Source organism: Chaetodon trifascialis, chromosome 12 (genome assembly GCF_039877785.1).
Source record: "Chaetodon trifascialis isolate fChaTrf1 chromosome 12, fChaTrf1.hap1, whole genome shotgun sequence".
NCBI classification, from domain to species: domain Eukaryota; kingdom Metazoa; phylum Chordata; class Actinopteri; order Chaetodontiformes; family Chaetodontidae; genus Chaetodon; species Chaetodon trifascialis.
Window position 1 is genome coordinate 6,337,363 of NC_092067.1, and position 24,656 is coordinate 6,362,018.

Below are 24,656 nucleotides of genomic sequence, written 5' to 3' on the forward strand. Positions count from 1 at the left end.
ATTCTATTTATGATTGGATTTTATCAGACCTGCTGTGCTGTTCTTTCCATTTTATAGCCACCCATTTTGGGATTTAGAAGCCAAATCCCACTTTTCTCCCATTTTCATTTGACCTCCTCACCCGACAGTCACTCCAACTGTCACCATGCATGTGAAAATCTCCTCTGTGCACTTTGCTTCACTTCTAACCTCTCCTCCCTTTAGAATCATACTCAGGAGAGTGAGTCACAGTTCTTGCCTGCATTTCATTGCCTGAATTTGTGACAATGATCCTGTGCCAGGATTTTCTTGACAGTCAGGCCAATCAGACATGCTGTCATAGCCTACAGGGTGTTTTGGATACAGTATAAATGCCATATGTTACATAATTAGTGATGTAACCCACATGACTGCTCCAATTCAGTAGAACATTATTTTCATAAATGAAGAACAGCACACACGTTCAGCAAGACCTTAAGGTTCCCCAGCTTGCTGATCTAGTCAACATTGTAGATGACATCATGGTTACATAACACTAGTCAGAGTTTGGTTTGATGGCACCAAAGAGGTAAGAGTGATAGGGTCAGCATCATCTATAGGTTTCTTGTGACTGCTGACATGTGCTGGTTAGTAATGGATCCACATTTTTCTATGATTCGCTATCTTTGCACCTTTATTGTACAGTGTTTCTGGATACCTTATAACTCTGGTTTTGAAAGGCACAGTAGAAATAAAGTTTATTACTCTTCCCCTTTTGTATTCTGTGTTCTTTGGAATGTCTTTCAGATTATGTGAGTTTAGCCGTAGCTGTCTAAGAGCTGTGGCTACTGATTTTATCCCTGTGCAAATGAGCAGTCATGATGATTTTCTTTCCCATTAGGGTACACTACACAGCTGCCTCTCTCAGGTCCTCGTGTACGTGTTTAACACCATCAGGACCTGAGCTCTGCTTCCAAAATCAAATATTTTCATCAACTAATGCCAGTGGAGCAGGGGGCCTAAGACTTAAGACTCACACACCACACTTACAACCCCCTGAATGCAGAGTGTAATTAGACAGGAAGGCAGTGGCTTTGCCATGGTTAACAGCAGGGGTGTTATGCAAGCTAAAATTCTGGGGCAGACACAATAAGAGCAGAGGGCATTTGGGTTGTTCTCCACAAAACATAAAAAAAGAAGAAAGAAAAGAAGCAGTTTGGGAGAATTATTTTAAAACTTCACTGAACAGTTTGTGCGGCTCAGTAATCTCCCATTTAGCAAGTTAAATGTAATATATAAATAGAGATTTTCATCTCAATTATTTCTGCTGTTATGGTTTTTGAAAATAGTACTTTCTTGTCTTGAGTGGAACTGAGTCTTTTCAAGAGCTGGTGTTGAACAGGGCTGCTCACAGTAGTAGATTGTCCCAAACAGAGATGCAAACTTCAGTGACGTCTTCCAGTTGCATTTGTCACAGCTTTAATTCCACTTCAAATGATTTCACATTCTCAGCAGAGAGCTGAGAAGCTGGCTGGAGCTGCTCTGAGATGAATGAATTCTTTGAGAACTGACACTTTGAAAGAATTTTACTTTGTCCGGTGTTGGCAGCTCAACTGCGGCAAAATGAAGTTTCAGCTTCTTAGCTACTAGCTCGCTCACCACAAAACTTGCCTGCATGACACTGTCTCTGTCAGAATGTGGTCTATGAAAGCTGCTTGTTGGGCATCCAAACTCCACCAAAGAGCGTTAGTTATTGAGTGCACATATGTTTCTAGATGGTCTGTTGACATAGTTTGCAACCAGCTCAAAGCCTTCTCCTTTCCATGTTCCGCACCGCCCATGGGAAGGGCGTTTCAAAAGGGCCGGTGCTGGCCATGGTGCTGAACAGGTATGACAGGGTCAGCGTTCAGCCCTGTTCAAACCTGAGTCTGAAACAGGTTGTGCTGAGATATCAACACTAACTTGGCCTGATGAGTGAATGATTGGTGATAATTCTTTACAGTCAGTGATATACATTTTAAGTGAGGATGTATTATCAGTGAAAATGTGAGGAAGTGGTTGGGCTGTGCCTGTTATGGCCAGAACAAGGACACCAGGACCCAGATGCAGAGAGTGGCACAAAAAGATTTATTGACAAAGTATCAACAGAAATTCAGTTATTAGGAACGACAGTACGAACAAAGTATCAACAGAAATACTCACTGGTGGAAAGTATCAACTAAAACTCTGAACAGAAAATCACCTTAGTCAGGGAGAAAAGTCAGGAACAAAGTACAACACAAAAAGGTGGCAAAGCACCAAAAGCTTACTAACTCGAGATACAAACACTGGAGGAATTAACTCGTGGCGAGGGGCAGAAGATCTCAGGCAGTGCAATATCATGCAGGAAGCAGTGAGAATAATCCGGCACTGGAGACAAAGAGAGGGTGGCTTATGAAGCCAGCTGATTAGGCGGAACAAGCTGCAGGTGTGCCAGGAGACCAGTGCTCCAGGAGATCGCCCTGCCCCTCGGCACTCACACTGCAGGAAGGGAGAGAGAGAAGTCCGTAGGAGCAAACACAACAGAAAGCAGGACCACAACAGTGCCAGCTGTACTGGGTTTTGCATGTGCAGTGGTGAATTGGACCAGGTGTATGCTGGCCACTGCTTATTGATGGGACAGTGCAGAGCCTTTTGGGCCACAGGAAGAGGGTACCAGGGTGGTGAAAGATGAGGTGATGCCACAGCAGGTACATGTTGATGCACAGCTACAGCAGCAGCTGCAGGGCGCCTCTTCCTGGAACGAGCATCTTGTCATCCTCCTGATGAGGGTGAGGTGCAGCTGTGCCCCAGGTTGTGTGGCTCTTTACCCTCTCCAACTGTCAAATGTACAGTGGTGGGAAAGATAATCTTAAGGTCTTTGTATACACACCAAGATGAAATTAATAGGGGCAGCTCACAGAGGGCAAAGCCTGTAGAATAACAACACTAAGCAGAACTATGACAAAGTAAAGTAAGCTTGTGATGCAGTAGCTAACAGACACAGTTTGTAGTTTTGTTTGCTTCATTATGTAACCCATCCCTACATCCCAGTAAACACAAATAAAATAATGTATAATGTGTAAGAAGTTTGATGAATGTCATCTGACACAACTGTACAGTGACAAAACATCACACGTCAGTGCCTTTCAAAATGAGTGGAATAAAACCTGGACATAATTTGTTAATGTTTCATTTACCTGGTGAAACAGAATACACTTCAGCTCACAAACAAAGCATAGCTGTTTGGATATAAAATATCAAAGTTTGAAAAAAGAGAATTCAAAGAACACTGTTATGTGATGTGACACTGATTTAACATATCTCTTAATTGACTTTTTACACCTTTAACCCATGTATAGGCCGATTAATCCCAACAGTAGTAGCATTATCAGATAATATCTTCAGCAGCTATTACAGTAAGAGGAACAATTTCCAGTTTTCATCAACTCAATTAATCCCTCAGAGGGATTTAATACACCAATACCCTCAAATCTGATTAATATAATCATTGTAAGTGGCCTTAAGAGGCTTTGGCCCATTTCAGTTCATATCTGACTGACTGAACAGTAAGAGAAAGGAAACAAATATGTAGGCATGCCTCCATCACTGATAACTTGAGTATATTCTGCCATGCTGACCCACTTTCTGCTTCTCTATTGGCTGACAGCCCAGAGGTTGTCAGGGGATACAGAGTTCACCAGCTGTCATTCACCAGCCTATTTTCTGGGATGAAATTCAGATTATCAGCATGCTTATCCCTGCGCGTGTGTGTGTGTGTGTGTGTGTGTGTGTGTGTGTGTGTGTGTGTGTGTGTGTGTGTGTGTGTGTGTGTGTGTGTGTGTGTGTGTGTGTGTGTGTGCGTGCACATTTTCAAATGCTAGGACCAACATGTCCACCCCAATAACACCTTGTCCAGGAACAGTGTGTATTAAACCATAAAAAAAGAAATGCTCTTTTACAAATAGCCTTATTCTTTCATTTGTGATTGAGAAAATGTATTCCTAAGACTTAAGAAAGATCTTGTATTCTTGTATAAATTATTCAGTAGAGTCTAATAGCCCTTTGTATTTGCTTCTTTTAAATTGTGTAATTGTGTTTTTTGAGTTGTGTGTAATTAATAAATAATAAGGAGACATGCTGTGGTGGACAAGTCAGCTAATAGGGTTGCTTCCTGCACAGGTAACTGAGCTAACTAGCTAATGGCAGCTAGTTGCTACAGTCAAAGACATCTACAGCAGAGAGTGTAGTGAGCAGCAGTTAGTAATGCTGCCCCCTCTTTGTTTGGAGTGACCTTTGGCAGGTGACCAAGGCGGAGGCGAGAGGATGGAGCTGGAGAATAACCTGATTCTGTAGAATGGGTGAACTATGAAATATGAATGAAACAGTTTTTGGTTTGCTGTTAGAGGTGTTGCTTTCGTAACTTTAGATGTGCAAATGTTTTGAATTCCTTCATATTCTGCAGTACAGATTGGAAACTTTGGCGGTTTGGACGTGGGCCGCTGGCTGCCAGTTGACCATTGCATACCTGATTCTCACCTGCTGACACTGAATCATGTAATGCTGGACGTCCAAACATGTAGCAGAGCTGCATCACTACACTTAGCCGCTACAGATGAGGCTGCCCCCTTTGAGCTTCAAAAACCTTCAACCACGGACAAATGCAAGTGAATCAACTGCAGCATGCTACCTCTACAACAACAACCAGTCAGGGATCTCAGCAGGTGTTGGAAGGAAATTCTGTGTTTGACAGACTTGGCATCAAAAGCACTAATTTCTTTCCGTTTGTTCCTGGACTCTGCACCAATTGGAAAGCATGAATCAAGTAGGAGAAGCATGAACGCAGAGAGGTCATCCAGAAACCAAGCCACCCACTTCCCTGACCAGAGCACTCCCTGTTTGGTCCGACAAACCCAACATTCCTCACACAACTTCCTCCCTACGGCCTACAAAATGAGACAAGTCCTCTGACGGTCAAAACAGTTTTGGAAACGGAGAAAGAGATGGATGGCAGAGTGAGAGCGACATTTCAATTTAAAACTCTCCATTCAACGTTATTTGGCCAAATCGTCATTGCAAAAAGTGTTTCGATTTAAAAATGCTGGTTTATTTTCCTATCAATTCTCAATTATTCTATCATTTTTTTTGCCAAAATATTACAATTATTCAAAATGAGTCTTCATTTTTCGTCAGAAGTGCAACCTTTTACATCACAGGAAGTCATTAGATTCAGTGTTAAAAGAAAAAATAAAATTGCTAAAGGCAGCTGGATGACAGTGACGATTCACTGGTGATTTAGCTGCTGCCTATGCCGACACTATGTCCATACGAACGCCAAACAGTAGCAGCAGGATGAGCCCCTGCAGCAGACACCTAGCTAAACATCTTAATCAGGAGGGGAGCATAGGAATGTAAATATATATCAAACCCCTAGACTCAGTTTATCACTCTCAGCTTCATTCCCAGAGATCCCTATGACACTCTCCATTGCATTCTGTATAACAAAGCTGGTTCATCCTCTCTGGCGCAGAGGCGTGATAAACAGTTGCTTTTTTTTATACATAAATCGTGTATTGCGCATTCACGACCCTATAATTGCATCAATGCTGAGCTGGATCACAGGACCCTACCAGACTCACATTAATTGTCTCATGCTTCAAGTCACGAGGGTTTATTCTGAACTTGGAAAATCTGGTTTTAGCTTTTGTGCAACAAATACATGGAAATATCTACGTTACAAAGAATGAGGGTTTAATTTTCCTTGGAAAATTCAAGACAATGATCTCAAACCACCTCACCTCAGTCTGCTGTAGTTTTCACTGAGTATTGTCCCCTTTTGATGTTTTAAACCACATCTTTCTCTGTATCTCAGCATAATTGCAAATGAGAGAAACCTCAATGATTTGGGAGGTTTAAAGAAAGGTTTTGAATGTGCACAGAAAAGGAGGATTATCAAGTTATATTTCTAGATTATTTTGGTGGTAGGGAAAGTTTTGAACGTGTGCAGTGTGACTGATTGACAGATATTTCCTCTGAGTACGATTAATGAGAGAATGTAGCAGAGACATCGCCCGGCAGAGTTAATCAGCATCAGAGGTCATTTGTGAAGTCGCTGTTCCAGTGATGTGAATCACCTTGGCCTGCAGCTAGAATCTTACTCCCCACAGCTGAGGTTTTTCCTCAGCTCACGTGTTGCCGTGAGGGGCCAAATGAGGCCCTCTGACGGCATCACTCCCAGGATAACATCTGCCATCTTGGATCTGATAAAAGCACATGTTGTATGCATCACCTCCTGCTGCTCCCATGTGACATAAAATTGGATGCTGTGCTACAAAATGGAAAAATGATGACTGAAGGAAAAAGTTTGCATTCACATGAAATAAGGCAGAGAATCTAGATATTCTGAATTAACACTGGCACCTGTTTGCTCTGACTGGGGAGCTGATGAGTTAAGGAATGTTTTTAATAAAATTGAGGGTCATTTGAAACAAGAAAAAACAAAACACAAGGAGGAGGAGGAGGAGGAGGAGGAGGAGGAGGAGGAGGAGGAGGAGAGAACTAGAAGAAAAATAGAGAAAAGCAGATGGAAAGGAAGACAGAGAGTGAAAGAGCTGCCAAGTTCAAAAGACTCTTGTCTTTGTTGAAGGCATCAAAGCACTGAGACCAAGGAGGGTTGAGAAGAGGTCGTCCTGTGAGAGCAGGCTGACGACTAGGTCAAAGGTTAAATTTTGAACTTTGGGGGAAGAAGAGAAAGAAGGAATTTAAACTTCTACTTTCATTTGAGTGGAGTGGAATTCACTGTGAACATTTAGTTTCTCATCTTTTTGAAGATTTCCACAACTGTTATACACTGTTATATTGTGTACTGTTGAGTGTTTTGGAAATTTCCTTTTCAGTTCAGTGATGAAGTGATGGAAGAAGACAAAGAAAAATGGAGACAAAAGAGTAAATGTTTTATCCAGTCGGCCTGTCTGTGCACCTGTTTGGCCTCAGTAGTTATGCAGCCAGACAGAGAACTGGTGGATCTCAGGTTAAGTGAATTTCTTGCTGTAGCAGCCAAACAAATCTAACTTTTGGCTGACAGAATGACAGTTAGAGGTTTCAAAGGCTCCAACATTAATTACTCTCATTTCAGTTTTCATCTAAGTATATACAAGCAGCTATATGCACAATATGAGCCGGAGAGCAGGTGTGTGCTCTCTGGGATCGTCAACGTGGAAAAACATGCAAACACATCACAGACAATGCAAATGCAAGGGTCTACAGGGTCTATGCACTTACCCAGACAAATACAGAAGTGACATTTAAATAACACACCCTCTTGTCTTTCCATGGACACGTAAACATATGGGAAACAGAAAATCTTAAAACTTACGTTACATTCAGAAAATGACTGTTTACCTCAACCTTTTCTATTCTAACCTCACATTTTGGTGTCATCGTATTGCTGGGCCAATGACTGAATTTTTGGAATGAAAATCTAGGTCTTTATATTGTGTCTGTGTATGAGCAGCTCGAAACCAAACATGTCAGAAATCCAACCAGACCTTTGCTAATCTCGCCTTCCCGTTACAAATATTTACACCATGATATCATTTTTAAACAACTCTAAACAAAAAACACTGTGTTTACATCTGCAGTCACATTTCTAATGCAGTTTACTGGTTGTCTGAGCTAATATCCACACTATCTTCTAATGTTTACCAGAGGGGAATATTATCTTGTAAGCTGTGTGCACCCACACTGTTTACATCCTTATGCTGTGAGCATGAGTATCCCTGTGCACGTGAATTAACAAAACATCTTCACTATCAACAAATCCAATGACCTCACCAAAATGCTGACTTGGACTTTCACGGAAAACAAGGTCCTCTCTCTCCTCTCTCATCTATCTCTCTCTCTCCTCTTTCTCTCTGCCTGAAGATTCCCAGCAAAGACGATGTTATCATCCCAATACCAAAATAGGTCAGAGCTGCAGGACAGTAATGAGTGTGGAGGGTGAGGACATGACAAGCACACGACCTTGGCAACATCAACAGTGGACATGTTTTTGGAGGCCAATACTGATATCCTAAAACTGAATTTAACTGCAGCTGAAACTATGTTCAAATCTGCAAATTTCAACTGTTCAGTGTTTTTGAAACAGACTGAGTATCTACAAGCAAGGATAATTACTCAACTTGGATCTTATTCTTGTCTTTCTTCCCTTTGATTATACTAACAGTGTACTCACCAAGGTAACTGCTGAGATCTAGAAACACGGCAGAAAACAAGTTAGAATGAGAAAGAAACACAAGCAGCCAAATGATCAAACAGGCTTTAAACAAACTCCAGGTTTGACAAACTTATGAGGAAATGAAGGAACAGTGAAATTATTACATCACATTGCAACACACGGCATACTTGCAGCAGTTATGCACACACACAGTTTCACCTCCATAAAGGTGGATTAGATAACTAACCTGTTAGTGTGACTGACTGAACATGCATCATTTCTTCCCCTTTGCATCTCAGCAATTACCTTGAGTACAATCTCATCAGTAAAGAACAGAAATGATGACAAAAATTATGAAAAATTAGACACAAGTTGTGTTAAACCAGAAGACAGATCAAATCTTTTGAAAAGCAGAGAAACTCTCAGATATATAAAAAGCCACAGGAGTCATGCTGTCGAATTGCTGCATTTCTCCTTTTTCTTGCTCTGCTCCTGCTGTTTTGTCTCCTCCTCTCCCGCTTCCCATCACTTTGAATTTCCATTTCATCCTCGTTTCACAATTCATGTTTGCTTCATCGCTTGGCCCGCCCCCCGTCTTTCCTTCACCTCTCTGTTTCTGGCATGTGCTGTTTGACGTGCTGATTCCACCATAAAAGCCATGGAAACACTGAGGGTCCCAGGCTGAAGGCAGCACATGCTACATGTCACTGTGACTGATGGGGCTGCGTCCACAGTCTCCATATAGTACCTAATATGGAGAAACAAAACACAAACAATCTCGTGATGGCTGCATGGTGCAAAATGAACATCCTCGTTTGCTGTTTATTTATTTATTGGGGCGTAGAATAGTAGGAGCATTGTAGGGTGTGTGGAACATAATTAGACAATATTATATCAGAGCAGAATTTTGAAAGTATGCACGGCATAACCTGGGCACATAAAACCAAAAATGAATCCTCAGTTCTGTCTTTATTTATTTACATATTGTAATTTATTTAATTTCCCCCTCCCTTCTAAATGCTTTCAACTAATTAACAGGGACTACTTTCATCAGGCCAATTAGGGCCATAATCAGATTGGCTTAGATCTTTCCAGGCAGCAGCACATTATTCCTGAAGAATATTTCATTTCTTGTTCTGAAGCACTGATGGCTGCCTTCCCTGTTTCTCCTCTACACTGCTGGAAACATCACGTCACCTTGCAGGCAAAGCCAAACTCTGTGTTCACTATCCAAGTCTGTTTTGGTCTGGTTGCCAGAGCTTGACACCTAAACAAAGCTCATGTAATTGACATTTACAAGATGAACTGTGTCCAGATGGTAAATGGAGCAGTGGATATCTGATGAGAGTTAAACTCCTATCTCAAAAAATATCTGCTGGCCTTTTGGCCTAGTGGCCTGTTTTCTGTGCGGTGGTGGGCAGCAGTAAAGGCTTCATGAACCAACAACTGAAATATTATAAATGCCAGAACTGAAGTTATGAGGTTGTAAGGTAACAGATACAAGGAGACAGCCCATGTAACTTTGTTACATGGGCTGTCTCAAAGTTAAATGGGCTGTCTCTGGTCTGTAATAAAAAGCAGAGAAGTCCTGTACTTTCACTTACACTAAATGTATTTTAAGCACATTGTAAAAGCACTGGTGACAAGAATACACGACAAAGTAATTAATCCCAATTTAATATGTAAGGTAACAGTGTTCCTACTTATAGTTAAAAAAGCCCCCAACCATTTGTTCCTACTGAAGACATAAATCTCTAAAATGGTTCACAAACACTATAGTTACATTTATAAAACAAAAAGTAAAATGCAAAGTAATTTTCCTAAACAGGTGGGCACTGTAATATTTAGCAAATATAACTCAAACAAGAGCAAATTATTCACTGGCCTGAGACTATTTTCAGCCCTGCATTAATGAGTATTCTGTGTTTATTTCCAGCATTACAATGGTGTCCAAATAAACAGTCACACTTTTCACCATGAAAAGTTGATCATTGTATTGGCTCTTTACTACTTATTATAAAGCACCCCTGCTTATTCTGAGGGTTAGGGGTTAGGTTAGGTTAGGTTAGGTTAGGTTAGGTTAGGTTAGGTTAGGTTAGGTTAGGTTAGGATAGGTTAGGTTAGGTTAGGTTAGGTTAAGATAAGTCTCCAGGAAATGAATGTAAGTCTATGTAATTAAACCTGGGTTTATCTTCTGTTGTTCTGTTGTACTGAGTCTCAGACTGATTATTTTTGTTTGTTTCATGGGATCCTGAACAAGAGGCTTTTTGTTGAGATAAGAACTTATTCACTGGTAGTTGAACTGTGGGTTTTGCACTGTAAATAGCATGAAATTAATAGTTGATCCATTCTACAGATACTCATGAAGAATCACAAAGCTTGTCCGTTTGATGCAAGAGATGTTTATTTTCATGGACCAACTGTTGTACTGAGTCTCAGAAGAGACTCATTGATCAGTAGTTAAACTATGGCTTTGTATTGAGCACTGACTGCCTCCTTGGCAGAGGTCTTTTCTAGTCATGCACCTAGTCATCATTATGGATTTTCCATGTTTTTTTGTTCACAGGGGCATAGACTCATAAAAGAGTTTGTGGAGAACTTCTGCCCTCTGACATCAGTCTGATTACAAATCTGAACATAGCCCCAAAGTTCTCACGGGGATCAAGCATCACCATTTGGATGCTTGCATTTTCCTTAGTTTTTTCTGGTAATTTAAAGGACCCAAAATGCCACACTCACCTACAAAGACAAATTGGCACCATGGGAAAACACAGACTTCCGTACACCAGGGAGGGAAGGCTAATAAGAGAGAGGTGAAAATCATCTACAATTGCAAAGGTGGGAAGACACACAAAGACAGGAAGTAAAGGAGAAGGATGCCAAATGAGGAGAACTCTTTCGACATAACACAGAAAATAACTAAACACCCCAAACCATGACTCATTTAGTGAAATAGAAAATGTTGTGCGGGCAGTACTGGTTACAGTCAGACACTGAATGTCACTGTAGAGTCATTGTTTGACACATCTGAACACGAAACATCTCGCATCAAAAGAATGTCTGTGTCTCTTCTGGAAGCATTTGAATGAAGACTTATGGAGATATAGATGCCGATTGATTTTACAGCCAATCAATCATTAAGGTATTCATACATTAACTGAGTCATGACTCCAGATCATGCACACTGAATCTCATACGAATCCATGCAGCTGATTACGAGATGTAAACGTTTTGCATTTGTGGTACCCCCTAGTGGCAAAATATCTCAGGACTGCAGATCAAAGCTGGGAGGACTGAGACTCCTGTTCCTACCCTCTGTACCTTTGCTTGTGTTTTTTGTCGGCTTGCCTGCAGTCCTAACTCCTGCCTGTTTTATATGTATATTCCGAACATTCATCAAATCATTGTTTAACTCTTACTTCTGCCTCCATGTCTGAGTTCCACATTTGGGTCCAGTTCCTCTTGAGCTAATCGTAGTGTTTGCCTTTATGCCCATTACACAGAGGCAGAAACAGAGGGCCATATTGCTTGATGTAGGTCAGTATGTAGAACCTAAAGCACAATCTATGACCAGATATCATTTCACACTCTGACACTCAGCCTCTGAATGCTGCAAAGTATCATTTTGACTAAGTGCATTTCAAGTCTTTGTCGAGGGCGACTACTATATTTTGATGAGGTCATTTGGATTTGTTGACAGTGAAAATCTGTTAATTCACGTGCACAGGGATACTCATGCTCACAGCAGGAGGATGTAAACAGTGTGGGTGCACACAGTTTACAAGATGATATTCCATTCTGGTAAACATAGAAGATAGTGTGGATATTAGCTCAGACTGCCAGTAAACTGCACGTGCGTTCGTGCTGTATTGTCATACTGCAGGTCAAGGCAACACAACATTGCACACAGACACATGCAGTCAGCAGTCTGCATGAGTCAGTGTGAGAAGTTATTTTGAGGCAGACATCACGTATCCCATCCACTTAACTCAAAATAATTTTAATGCTGTATTTAATATTGTCTTGAAAATATCAATCAGTCAATCAAAGGATGAATCAAATGTTGTCCTCTGTCATAAATTCAGTGTAAATAGTGAGTTGAAACAGGGTTCAAACAGTTGCTAAATATTGGCGGGTAATACGTACATACTTTAGACACTGAGGAGACGCGTCGACAGCAATGTAAATGTTGTAAATTGTGAATGTTTTTTACAGGGAATTAAACAACTTAATGCACTGTATTTAACACAGACTTTTGAAGAAGCTATAAATGATTAAGGGTTTGTCAGACAGCAGTTCACAAATATAATTATGTCTCTCATCACTCAATAACTCTCAAAACTGCATTTTTTAAGGGAGTCTGGGGATATCGTGGTTACTAGTTGGGGCAAGGGTTTTAAGATTGCAGTTCATTTACAAAAACTTGCTTACTAACTGTCAATAAGCAGTGATTAGGAGGTTATTGATGGAAAACTCTTAGTCAGTGGTCTGGTAGTTGTAGAATATTGTCATGCAGTAATCAGTCATCAGTGCTTCAGATGCATTAATAAGTTCTTTATAATGACTAATAAAGAACCAGTATGCTTCTAAAATGCATGCTAATAAGGAGGGAACATGGGTGTTTCTTCTCCAACACACCTTTTCCTTTGTGCCAAACAAGAAGACATTTGTTCAGCATTTACTGGTAATTGACAGAAAAATTAGCACGTGGTAGCTATCAGTGCTGAACAGACAACACCAAATAACAGCACTGATGCCGGGTGATCTATGGAGAGTGCAAAAAATAAAGAAAATAAACAGTGTGGATCTTGTGGATTAAAGCCTCACAGTGTGAAGTACTGGTACCAGTCGTCTGAATCCAAATGTTTAATTGCTGCAGCAGAGCAAAAAGAAAACAGTTGCTAGCATGTCCTAAAGGACACTCCATTCAGCAATCCAAGCTCTTGTTTGACAAAGTAATGTGGTAATGTGGATCTAGTCCAGTCAAGTTCCTGCTGTACAATAAATGATTCACAGTGTCTTAGTTTGCTGTATAAAAGCCAGAAAGTTAAATGGTCAGAGAGTATTCAATCCCACCAACATGCACTATCAAACCACCTCCATGTGCAAACACATTGGCTATTGTGAGCTGCACTGTACTGTAAAGTCACTCATAATGAGGACATAATGGGAATTGCGCGCTGTATTGACTCTCCTATCAAACAAGATAAACCTCTGTTTGCTTCGCACTTCAAGGAATCAATAGACAAAGAATGTCACGCACAAACATGGTTAAAGAAGATTAAACTGTTCAGCACTGCTCGTTTAATAATTTACATCACAAAGGAATCCCGAGGTGGTGCATGGGACACCCGGTGGTGATTTGCTGCTCTCGTGTGGACGTGGAGGAAACTTCAGTCAGATCTCTGTTTCATTAGTGGGCTGAGAATCAAAAGTTTTGCAGCTCATCCATGCACATAATGTTGTAAAGTCCTTAACCTCACATGCTACACTTTCTTGTGAGCTCTCTTATTTGAGTCATACAGAGTCCTCCAGACATTATTACACAGTTTTTCATGTCCTGGGAAAAAAAAAAAAAAACCATGCAAGGAATTCATGAGGGAATTGAAAAAGAACCAAAATCCAATTAAAGGGTCCAAAAGTATCATCAGTTTTACCTGCAGTAAATATGATCAACCACATTATAAAATGAATGCACTCATGAATGCATTAAACATGAGGAAACAACATTGAGTGGGCAGATAAAATGACTCAAAATGCTCCACATGCTGTGTATTTGAACTGTTTTTTAATGAATTGTTGCCTATAAAATGCTGAGAATAGTGAAAAGTGGCCATCACATTGTTTATTTTGTTTGAACAACAGTCCAAAAACCAAGGATATTCATTTTTAATGAGTATTAGATAATATTATTATATTATTTAAAATAATATAAAACAGATTTGTGGAATTGTCCAGCTTCAGCATCAGCCTTGTCAAAAATGTGATAATTATTTGAGAAATTTGAAATAATGATACTTATCTGTTTATGAAATGTGCTTTGAAAATGTAATTTCTCCTCGTAGAAAGAGTTAAATAGAGGTTGAGCTGGATGTTAACTTTGCTCTTTACTGATAGTGTTTCTGAACACAGAGGGAGGGCAGGTGAGCGAGGGCCTGCAGGTCTCGCCCTGATATATCTTCCAGGAAGACAAAGACCTGCTGGCAACAATAATCATCACATGCCACTGCAGGTCAGCGTGAAGTAACCTTCTCTTTGGACTTACTGATGCAACCTGACGGTTGGAAGATTTTATTTCATACACAACCCCTGTGTGCTTCACCTGCCTCAGATTAAACACTGTGAATAATTCAAGTGACAGATTCATTTTGTAAGTCACTGCTAATTAGAGTTAAGGACCAACTCTTACCTGTAATATAGTGAAGAGATGCCTGGTATCATACGTGCTGTCAGTAGATACTCTGCATGGCGACGCATGGTTTGTCGTTGATCTGTTTTATTTATCTTTGCATCATTAGCTGCTCAAATGACTTTATTCTTCTCAGATTTATTCATCTGTATTTTAAATGAAGACTGCATTTTTCATTTTACAAACATACTGAATGCTTTAAAAAAAAATGATGGTTGACGCCAAAGAGCTCACCTGATTTTCCAGTCATGGGAAGGGAAAGCATAGACATAATATACGTATATTATATATTATATATATTATGAGGGAAAGTGCCAAACTACACCCTCTAGTGGTCGCATGATTCCAATCTAAAGCCCTTACATGGGGAACTCAAATCTGTCTACTACCCATTATGAAAAAGGACCATCCATCCATCATCTATACCGCCTATCCCTTTCAGGGTTGCAGGGGGCTGGAGCCTATCCCAGCTACAATGGGCGAGAGGCGGGGTACACCCTGAGCTGGTCGCCAGCCGATTGCAGGGCCACATGCAAGGACAAACAAACATTCACACTCACACCTAGAGTCATCAATTAACCTAATGAGCATGTTTTTGGTCTGTGGGAGGAAGCCAGGGTACCTGGAGAGAACCCACGCATGCACGGGAAGAACATGCAAATTTCACACAGAAAGGCCCCGCCTGACACGGGGATCGAACCAGCAACCTTCTTGCTGTGAGGCACGCGCACTACCTGCTGCGCCACCGTGCAGCCTCCTGAAAAAGGACCATTGTGTAGAATTTAATAGCATCCAGTAATGAGGTTGGTGCTCAAAGTCAAGCATGGGATATTAGCCTACTCTTCCTGTCTCCTTTAAAGTGGGCTAATATGAACCATATGAACATCAGTCTGCAGCAGGCGTCCATGTTTTCCTGAGTAGATGCACTGGGATGCATTTGGATTAGAAGTCTGGAATACCAAATATAATTATTGACTTCCAACTTGCAGTGGACGGCAGCAAAAGCCCTGCTGGGCCAGAGGCATGATGGGATTAACTACTGCGAATATTGAGTTGGCTGTAAACCCTCTGAATTAACCCAGAAACTAGAAACATTTTTGGCATATGCATAATATTACATAGGCGAGCAATTTTTACTGGACTGAACAGGCACCATCTTTGGGTTGAGTATCCAGTTCTTATAATACATCCATGAAGAGGAGCCACTCCCTTTGTATATATGAAGGCCTCATTCTGAGGTCATTTTCTGACAGTTCATCCAGTTCACATGGATGTCAGGTTCAGACAAAGAATATAAGCTTGTGCTCAGCATCCTGTTCAAGGACAGCAGAACAGGTGATTGAATTGGATTCATATGTCCTTCATGGACACTACAACTGAATGATCTTTAGCTCAGTGAAGTTTGTTTATCCTTCAGTACCCCTAAATGATTTTTAGGAATAAAGATCAAGTGTCATTCCATTTTTTGTGTGACTTACTGTTCCTGAAAACAAATGACTGATGGTCTTAAAAGCCTAAGATAGCTCTGTTTCTACAATCTCATCCTGTTTAAGAGCAAGGTTTTTACCGGGCTGTCTTTGGATCTTGTTCCCTTCGATATCAAACTGCTGTCATGTCCATAAAGGGCCACGCGGTGTCAGTGTTGCACAACAAAAAAAACGTGCAACCAGCAACCACGAAACCTTGAAATTTCATAGGCACTTTTACAATCTGTCAGACAGGCTATGATCATTCAGTCAAGCAAATAGCAATTATATTCTAAATTATTTGTGTAGAACATATTATACATACAGTGCAGGGTGCTTTAAATAAAATTTCAAAATAAAAGAAAACTAATAAAACAGATTAACAAAGAAAAAACATAAACAAACAAATGAATACTGAATAAAATACAGACAGTTATCTAAAATGTGATGAAGTTAAACAGTCTATCAACAAACTAACACAAGTTGAAAAAGGTGAGTCTTCAACTGTTTCTGAATGGGATTCAGTTTCATGTTAAATATTCATGGGCAGTCTATTCCACAGCTTTGGACTACAATAACATAAATGCACTTCAAGTTAAATAATTAGTTACATTTGCAAAAGGCTTCAATGACTTCACTTCACCTGGATAACCAGAAGAGAATTACACTATCAGATGTGTCATTGCAGTGCACCCATGAGATTACTGTAATCCCATTTTAATGTACTACATTACTTCCTAAAACTGCCAAGTGAAAACACGCTGGTGAGTGAAACTGAGAGGATGCGGCCTTGAAGATGTGAGAAAGAGAAGAGGAACCAAATGTGGGAGGAATGTGAAAAAATACGAAGGTGTAAGGCACTAAGCTGACTGACAGAAGTGTACGTGAAGATGAAAACACGCTCAGTGTTGAACGCAGAGACAGCTGCTGCCAGGCTGAACTTGGACCTGATCTCCTCTCAAACCACCAGCCTGCTTCACAGACTGAGATTAATTAACAAGGATTTTAATATGACAAAATATGAATCCCAACCAATCAGTGTGCAGCTCTGTCCTTGGGTATTTTCACCTGCTGCATAATGCATGTCTTAGAGTCACAGTAGCAATAACAGCGAACGAGGACAGACAGACATTTTTATCTAATCAGTGAGTCTATCTGTCTCACATGTTGGCCATGCTGCATTGTTCATTCGCCTCACAATGTTTCACATTTATGTCAGTGATATTAAAATAGGCCTCGGATGCAAACTGATGAATCAGCCTCCCAAGAGATCTGTTATTATAATCTGGCCTCTATTTTCAACGGACTCCTTTGTCTTTCTCCTTTTGAGAAAGCGGCTGGCATCAAGTGTAGCACCACATACTCCTGTCGATTGCTGTAGCTTGTATTCAGAACTAACATTTGGCACACTCTCCAGACAGTCTCTCATCTGGAAATATGTGACGTGTCCTATATGTTTAGAGGATTGTCCCAAATACTGTGTGAGCAGAATGAGAGAGGGATAAATGATTCATTCACTTGTGGGGCTCCATACCATGAGACTGCATACTGTGGACTGTAGATGTATTTTATTTAATTCTTCAGTAAATCTAATCAGCCCTGAATGAGACAAATGGTAAATATAATTCTGTGACACTAATACAATGAAAGGAATATCTTCATTCTTATTAGAGAATCAATATTATGAAATAGAGCCAGGGGAGAAAGGATATGTGCTAACAGATTATTAAATACTGACATCAGCATTGGCTCCAAAATGGGATCAGTCAGACTCTAATTGAGTGCACACAGCAGATCACAGATCAGTGATGGTAGTGTCCTGGTGTGGTTTTCTCATTACGACTTCAGGTTGAGGCAAGCTGCATGCCAGTGACTCACAGCCCAAAGATGACACATCTCTCCTCCTCACAACCACATGGGCTCTGTTTCACAACACAGCTATTTTCATAAAGCCTTCATTTACAGGCAGCGATGAATGGAGAGCTTTTCCATACAGTATTTGTTTACTGAACAAACCCTTTCACAGAATGCATTCATCAGTACAATAAAACATCACAGGACTTTCTGTGCAGTTCTAGAGTCAGTTCTGTTTGTCGTCAGCATGGCTAAACATTCATGGATTTTTATTTCTTGTCCTGTCACAACATGGGGAGGTATGCTGTACCTGTGGTCTGCCCAGCTATTATGTAACACTCAAGATGTGCCTGGTTTGGCGTTTAAGTGTGAGAATTATTCCTCTGAAGTAAGTTCTGTCAAATGAAAACAGGAGTAATTATCAGGATAGACTCTCAGTTTTAGTCAGTGTTGTGTTCACACCGTTGTGTAAGATACAGAGTGCCTCTGTTGGCATATTGATGCATTAAAGTCATTGTTCTAAAACCACCCGTCACAACATACATATTAGTGTCACCGTCACGTTATCAAGTTCACCACCTCTTCATTTATTCACTGTGTGTGTCCTGTCAGATTGATTTTCCCACATAACAAGTTCCAATACTGGCCATCAGCTGATTATCATCTCTTTAATTATAGTCCACTGGAGGCACCACAAAAAAAAACTAAAGGCCCCCCAAAAACGTCTGAGCAATAACATAAATATTGTGCTTCTTTGAGGACATTATGTGAGGTTTTTCAGGCTGGTTCTGCAGAAAGCTGGACCTCCACCTCTATTTTCTTCTTTGTGGTCACAGTTTCATAACCTCATTTCACAACGCCTTGGCCGTGAAGCTGATTTTTACTTGTTTGTTTTGACTGGCTGTGCGACTGATCAGTGAATGGATGATATGTGCACAGGCCGGCAGAGATATTCTCTGTGGAGGTAAGAAGAAAACTTGGGGGTCGCAGGCCCTGTTTACCCCCACTGCCCTGCAACATGAGGCAGAACTTTAACTTGCACAAGTCACCACAGGGTGTTCCTGTGGTGAGGGACTTCACTGTCGAAATAACACACTGTTTGGATAGAAGCAAGTGAAAGAAGGAAATCCAAGTTCAGGAAAGTGTTGCCTGCCTTCTGTCATTCGCTGCATCGCTTCAAACCCTGCAAACTCTAAATCAAACCAAAAGATGAGCCCTACCTGGACCCGAATATCTATTCACTTGCTCCTGACGGGTTGTATGTAGGAGGGTTAGTGTTGGCAGAGAACTGTCTGAAATAAGGTGTGACCTAAGACGTTTACCAGAAGCGCCTCTGGGGTATAAACCGTCTCCTTGATGCTCATGATAAAGTTTTGGAGCGCTGGTCCGCACCCCGCAGCAAGCTGCTCTGCAGAGTTTCAGTCACGGGGTGAGGGAGGGGGGTGAATCTGCAGGACTCAGCTCACCACGCCTCGGTACGGTAAGTTCGTCAGCCATATTGACTGTCTGTACCTCTTCTCCAGCCGTGGGAGCCTGACGGAGGAGTCTCCACCGCTGCAGCCTGTGTCACTGTACGCTCTCGGTGCGCACCGCGTCCGGTAAACAGCGCAGAGGACGGCGGGGTGAAACGCTCTATTTTTACTCTCTGTGGATATATAAAGTAGCGCAGCCAGCTGGAGGGGGTGACAGTTGGACACATCCTCAGCGCAGCCAAGCGTTAGAGGTGAGTTTGATCGCCTTCATCTCTGCCCTGCTTGACTTCCTTTAAGCCGTTCAAAAGAGGGAGGATTTATTTTCTTCTCTGGGCTGCAGAGCGGGTAGCGGTGTTTACGCAGGCCCGGAGCGCTTAAAACTTCTTCGGTAACGCGTACCTATCTGACAGGCAGGTCGAAGGCAGCGTGGTGCGACGTGTGGCTCTGTATTTTGTGCTTCGCCTCCGTATCTAACCGGCTTCTTGCACGTTTCAGGACGCAAGGACGGGTGAGTGGACCGGTGTCACTTTGCGCTGAGGTGCTGTGTGTCAGTTTAAATGTTATGCAACAGATCAGGGCTTACATTAGGAGTCAGGGTAATTAGATGCTTGTCTTTTCTTTCCAGAATGACCTAAAGGCGGCTCACAGGCCACCTCTCATTCGTACTAGGCGCGTCCATCCAGATTCAAACCAACTATTTACATCCCGACAGCCACTTTCGGAAATGTGCTATCATTGCTTCTTAGATAATTACTTCACCAGCCACCAGACGAGCGTGCTCATGCCCAGCTGGTGTTGGAATTCCGCGGTTTAGTGTTGCTGTTTTTTCACGTTGGACCGCTCTCTGCTGCTTTTGTAAAGCTCGGAGCGGAAACAATGTTTCTTGCGCCGTTTGCAACTTTGGAGGCGAGTCCCGCTGCTGCTGCTGCTGCTGCTGCTGCTGACGACGCGCCTTTCTCTCTGCAACAATGTCGCCGACAGCAGCTGCTGCTAACACAGAATGAGCACGTTGTTACAGTGAAGCTGTCATGGCCATGCCTGTTGATATTTATGGGCTGGCTTGTCGTGGTCAGGGTGCTCTCAAATACCAGTGGTCGATCCTGAAATGCGCTACTCTGTGCGCCTGCCTCTGCAGGAGTCACAAAGGCTGCAGTGAGTTGGAGCCAAACAGCCAGTGCGCTTTCATCATGGGGATAACTAATTGTTACCATGATAACAAGCACAAATGCACATGAGAGAGACTGATGCTGGTTCTTAGACGGTATGTAAACTTTGTTCCCAACGTAACCACGTTAGTTTGAGTGAGTTCATGCAAGTTTGCCCTGGAAACCACGCCGAGTGACACCGGGCTGACTTCGCTTTTGCACGCAAACAACGGTCCTGAATACAGTAACGTTAGCGCGCCCACACATGATGTTAGCGGTCCATCTGGCACAAACAGACGCTCCTCAGCTTCAAGGAAGCTCATGAGTCTCTGATTGGCCTCATTACGGCAGGGGGTGGAGTGTATTGGCTCTTATCCCTGTCGCTCAGATCGTCCTGTTGCTCATGGTTCCGCCTCTCCTGAGGACCAAATTACAACTCATTTGAGAAAGAGGCTACCTGCATCATGACACGAGATACCTTTGACGGCTGGTTTTAGATTTCTCTCAGCAGCACTATTTTTCTGTGACCTGTTGAATAATCCGATGGCTCTGGATCAGAGGAGGAGTTACTCTGACCAGACCTGCACATGCATGGGCATGATTGGAGAAAATAGGTTGTTAATGTTGTTTTTGTGTTGTCATGCAACTTCAGTGCAGGCTTAAATTCAGTTAAAGTCACTGTTGCTGGCTGCTCAGGGGATAGCTCCAGAGTTGGTCTTTAAAATTATTCAGATCCATTTTGAATGAGATGTTGAACTGTTTGTACAGCTCGTCATTATTTATGGACGTTCTATTCTGGAGAGAAACTGGGGGAACAGAGAGACTAGAGATGAGATCAGCTAAGCAGCATCCACAGCACCGTGGGTATTCTGGGGCAAGAAATGAGTAGGTCTTGGTTTACTGCATGCAGAAACAAATTTAGACCGTTTTGCACACAAACAAAAAAACACACACATTAATCAAGAAATGGCCACACTAGCCTCAGATTGTGTATGTGAAGCTGGCTGAATCTTGACGATTTCTTCACACACCAGCTGCTACTGTGAGACTGTCTGAAACTGGTCTACAGTGGAAGTGTTGGTTGAGATGCCTGCTCAGCTCTTCATGCTGAATGCTGGGAGGTTTGGCTCATGGAGTTTGTTGGAGGAAATCTGTATCTATCTTTCTTTGTCTCTGAGGTTTTGTCATTTGCTATGGCCACTTTCCTTTGCTTACATGTGCACTTTTAGAGTTTCATGGACATTTCTGAAATTGGTCTTTATTTTTGTTCTCATCAGTTGTGGCTATATGTCCAGTCTGGTTAAACCCAAACTAAAAGAAAGCATGAAACAAAAGTGATTGTACCAGAAATATCTATTAGAATCATTCACTGTATTGTGAAAGTGCATGCATGCATTAGTAATAAGTACAGTGGATCAAAGGTGAACCAGGAGGTTGCTCTGCACTGTAGTGGACATGAAAATGTACAGTTGAAGAGATTCTTTTTCACTGAATTTAGTTCAAATTCTGATAGTTTAGATGATGGAATATTATTGTAATATATCCCTCATGCACTTGGTCGAAAGGTTTTGTTTTAGGGAAATTTTATTCTAACCAAAAAGTGATGGTCTATATTTGAATATACAAACGATACAAAGTCTTCTGACATTTAATGCACAGAACAATGAACTGTTTAATAAAGAAAACAATGTGCAGATTAATTCATAAGAAGAGTTGCTGTTTGCAGCTCTAAGAGACACAGTGCAGGTGCTTCACTTGGTCGCTTCAGTTGGTGAGAGGCAGCAAACACTTTAGTTTCACAGCCCACATCATAGCCAGCCTCACTGGTTTCTCTTTCCGTCTCTGACTTTTAGCTTCTCGTGTTTGTCACATCGTCGTCTGTTTGATTTCTTTCACTTTCTTTCTGTGTATCTGCTTGTCTGTAATTCATCCTGCTCTGCTTCTCTGAGATGTGACCTCGTGCAACAGATTGAGTCCCTCCAGATGTGAAGGACAGACAACACATGGCTGAGGCTTTGTTTTAGTTTTGGTCCCTAACCGTCATATTTCCATCCTCGATTTATGCAGATTAGTCTGGTGACCTCAGGTTTAACCTGCACAGCAGTCCAACATGTGTTCAGCCCAACATCTGTCCTCCGTCCTTGGGTCAACATCAACCTTATAAATCATCTTAAGTCAACCTGGATGAATGTCAGCACTAAGCTAGCACTGATGGGAGCGATGATGCCATTCATCTGAGACTTCCATTCATTTTAACAGCTGTTAAAACACATTGACTGTTTTTGTCACTGTTTAGCTCAGTGAATATTTAGTGCATTAAATATTGATCAGATGAATGTCACTCATGCTGAATGCACCATACTGTTGTTGCTGTTGATTACTAAACAGAGATGGAAAGGAAAGACCTGGTAGGAAGTAGCAGCGTTTGAGGTTTCTGCAGGTGAGGTAGTCCGGTCTGTTTCCTCATGCACGTACGCATGTGGTAGAACCACAGTGTCATTCTGATGATAGCATTATTTGTCTCAAGTATTTAGATGTTCATATTGACTCTTGACAGGACTTTTGTCAACCAAATTAGGTGAACTTGGGTCCATGTGCTAAGATCCAGACTGACGCTCAGTGTGTTCCTCCAGATCCTCTTTGTTTCCCTTCTTTTCTCCTTGTTCCTTGTGTTTGTCCCAAGGTGATTCCAGCCAGCACGTCTAACCTGTTTGGAATACATTACTAACATTAACATTATTAAGAAAGGACTCACTGTTTGCAACACACAGTACATTTGTTAAAACTTTAGTCTAGTCTTTAGTCTATATCATGGCACCAAAGCAGCTGCAGTGTAAGGGGCTTTTAAAGTGGCAGCATTGTTTTACAGTGTGTTCGTGTTTGTGGGTTTGGAGGTCACCCACTGAACCAGGCCTATCAGTGATTGAAGGAGTGATGATGATTGTTTTTTCCCGCGCTCATATTAAGGCTATTTTAACTAACTCTCATAACTAAAATGTTTTTAAAATAATCTCTAGAATCTGGAGCCTGTTGTGCATGTAGAGATGTTTCTGGTGGCACGGCAGCACGTCCACTTGCTGAGCCCCTTTAATCAGCGCAAGTGAATTCTAAATCCTAAATTATAAACTAACCAACCCCCGCCCCACCCCCTCCTACTCCTACTGGCCTGATGATGGGATTGCCGATCAGCGATCAGGTAACCACGATTGGACGATATTAAAATAGAAAAGATGGTCCAGTCTTACCCTGAACAGGCCATTTGTGCTGTTTGACAAACACTCTCCTGCTTCCACTCGAGGAGGAATCAGTTGGCCCTCCTGTTGTACAAGTAAAGCCTTGTTGTCAAGCGAAGCAGTTGGTACAGTTTCCTGCTGTTATAACAGCTGTCGGAAGTGTGCGTATGTGTTGTCTCTGGCACTTTGTACAGCAGGACATTTTGTAGCCTCTGCAAACACACATGTGATGACAGACCAAACACAAATAGTGACCTATCCCTCCACTGAGGAAGATCTTCTCGGCTGCTGTAGCAATGCAGATTTCCCCAATGTGGGATTAATAAAAGATTAATTTACCTTACTATTATCTTTTAGATAATAAGATAAAAGATTAAGTATCCTTGTGTAGCTGCTTGGACCCCACAATGATCGAACACACACACTAACCACAAGCCCCTCAGGAGCTAAACCTCAACCTGTCAAGCAAAACAGTGTTTAGCAGCTGCTAAGCTTTCACTTGCTCAGTCAAAGTTCATAATGATAGAGGCAATAAACTCAGTGAAGGCTGAGAATGAGATTACTAGAAGAGAAGCAAATTACTGATTTGTGCAAGCATTCAGAAGAACTCAGAATAAAAGCAAAAAAAGCAGGTGCCACAGTCTTCAGCATTATTTTATTGTTTTCAAACAGTATGCCGTAAATCAGACCCAGGGTCAGAATTGAGAAGGAGAATCAGCATGAATGAACCAACCAAACCACACCTGCAGTGTTGTTGGAGGTGAGCGGAATGCAGAGGAGGAGGAGCAGGAGTGTGTCCAGCAGGCGGACAGGACACTCTATAAAAAAAGTGTGTGAAATACAACAGTGTGTCGAGATTGAGTCGGACAAAACGAGAGAGAGAGGG

The 24,656-nt window shown here is 41.7% G+C and overlaps 1 protein-coding gene across 2 annotated transcripts in view; it reads left to right on the top strand.

Moving 5' to 3' along the window:
* The first annotated feature begins 19,289 nt into the window (after window positions 1–19,289).
* Window positions 19,290–24,656, top strand: part of LOC139339987 (radixin) — a 39,832-nt gene continuing 34,465 nt past the window's right edge. Inside the window, exon 1 of one of the 2 annotated variants that reach the window (XM_070975511.1) lies at window positions 19,290–19,643. The gene's annotated coding sequence lies outside the window, so the exon portion shown is untranslated. Of the gene's footprint in view, window positions 19,644–19,780; window positions 19,901–24,656 lie in introns of those variants that run through there. The other variant, XM_070975512.1, reaches the window with a different exon arrangement.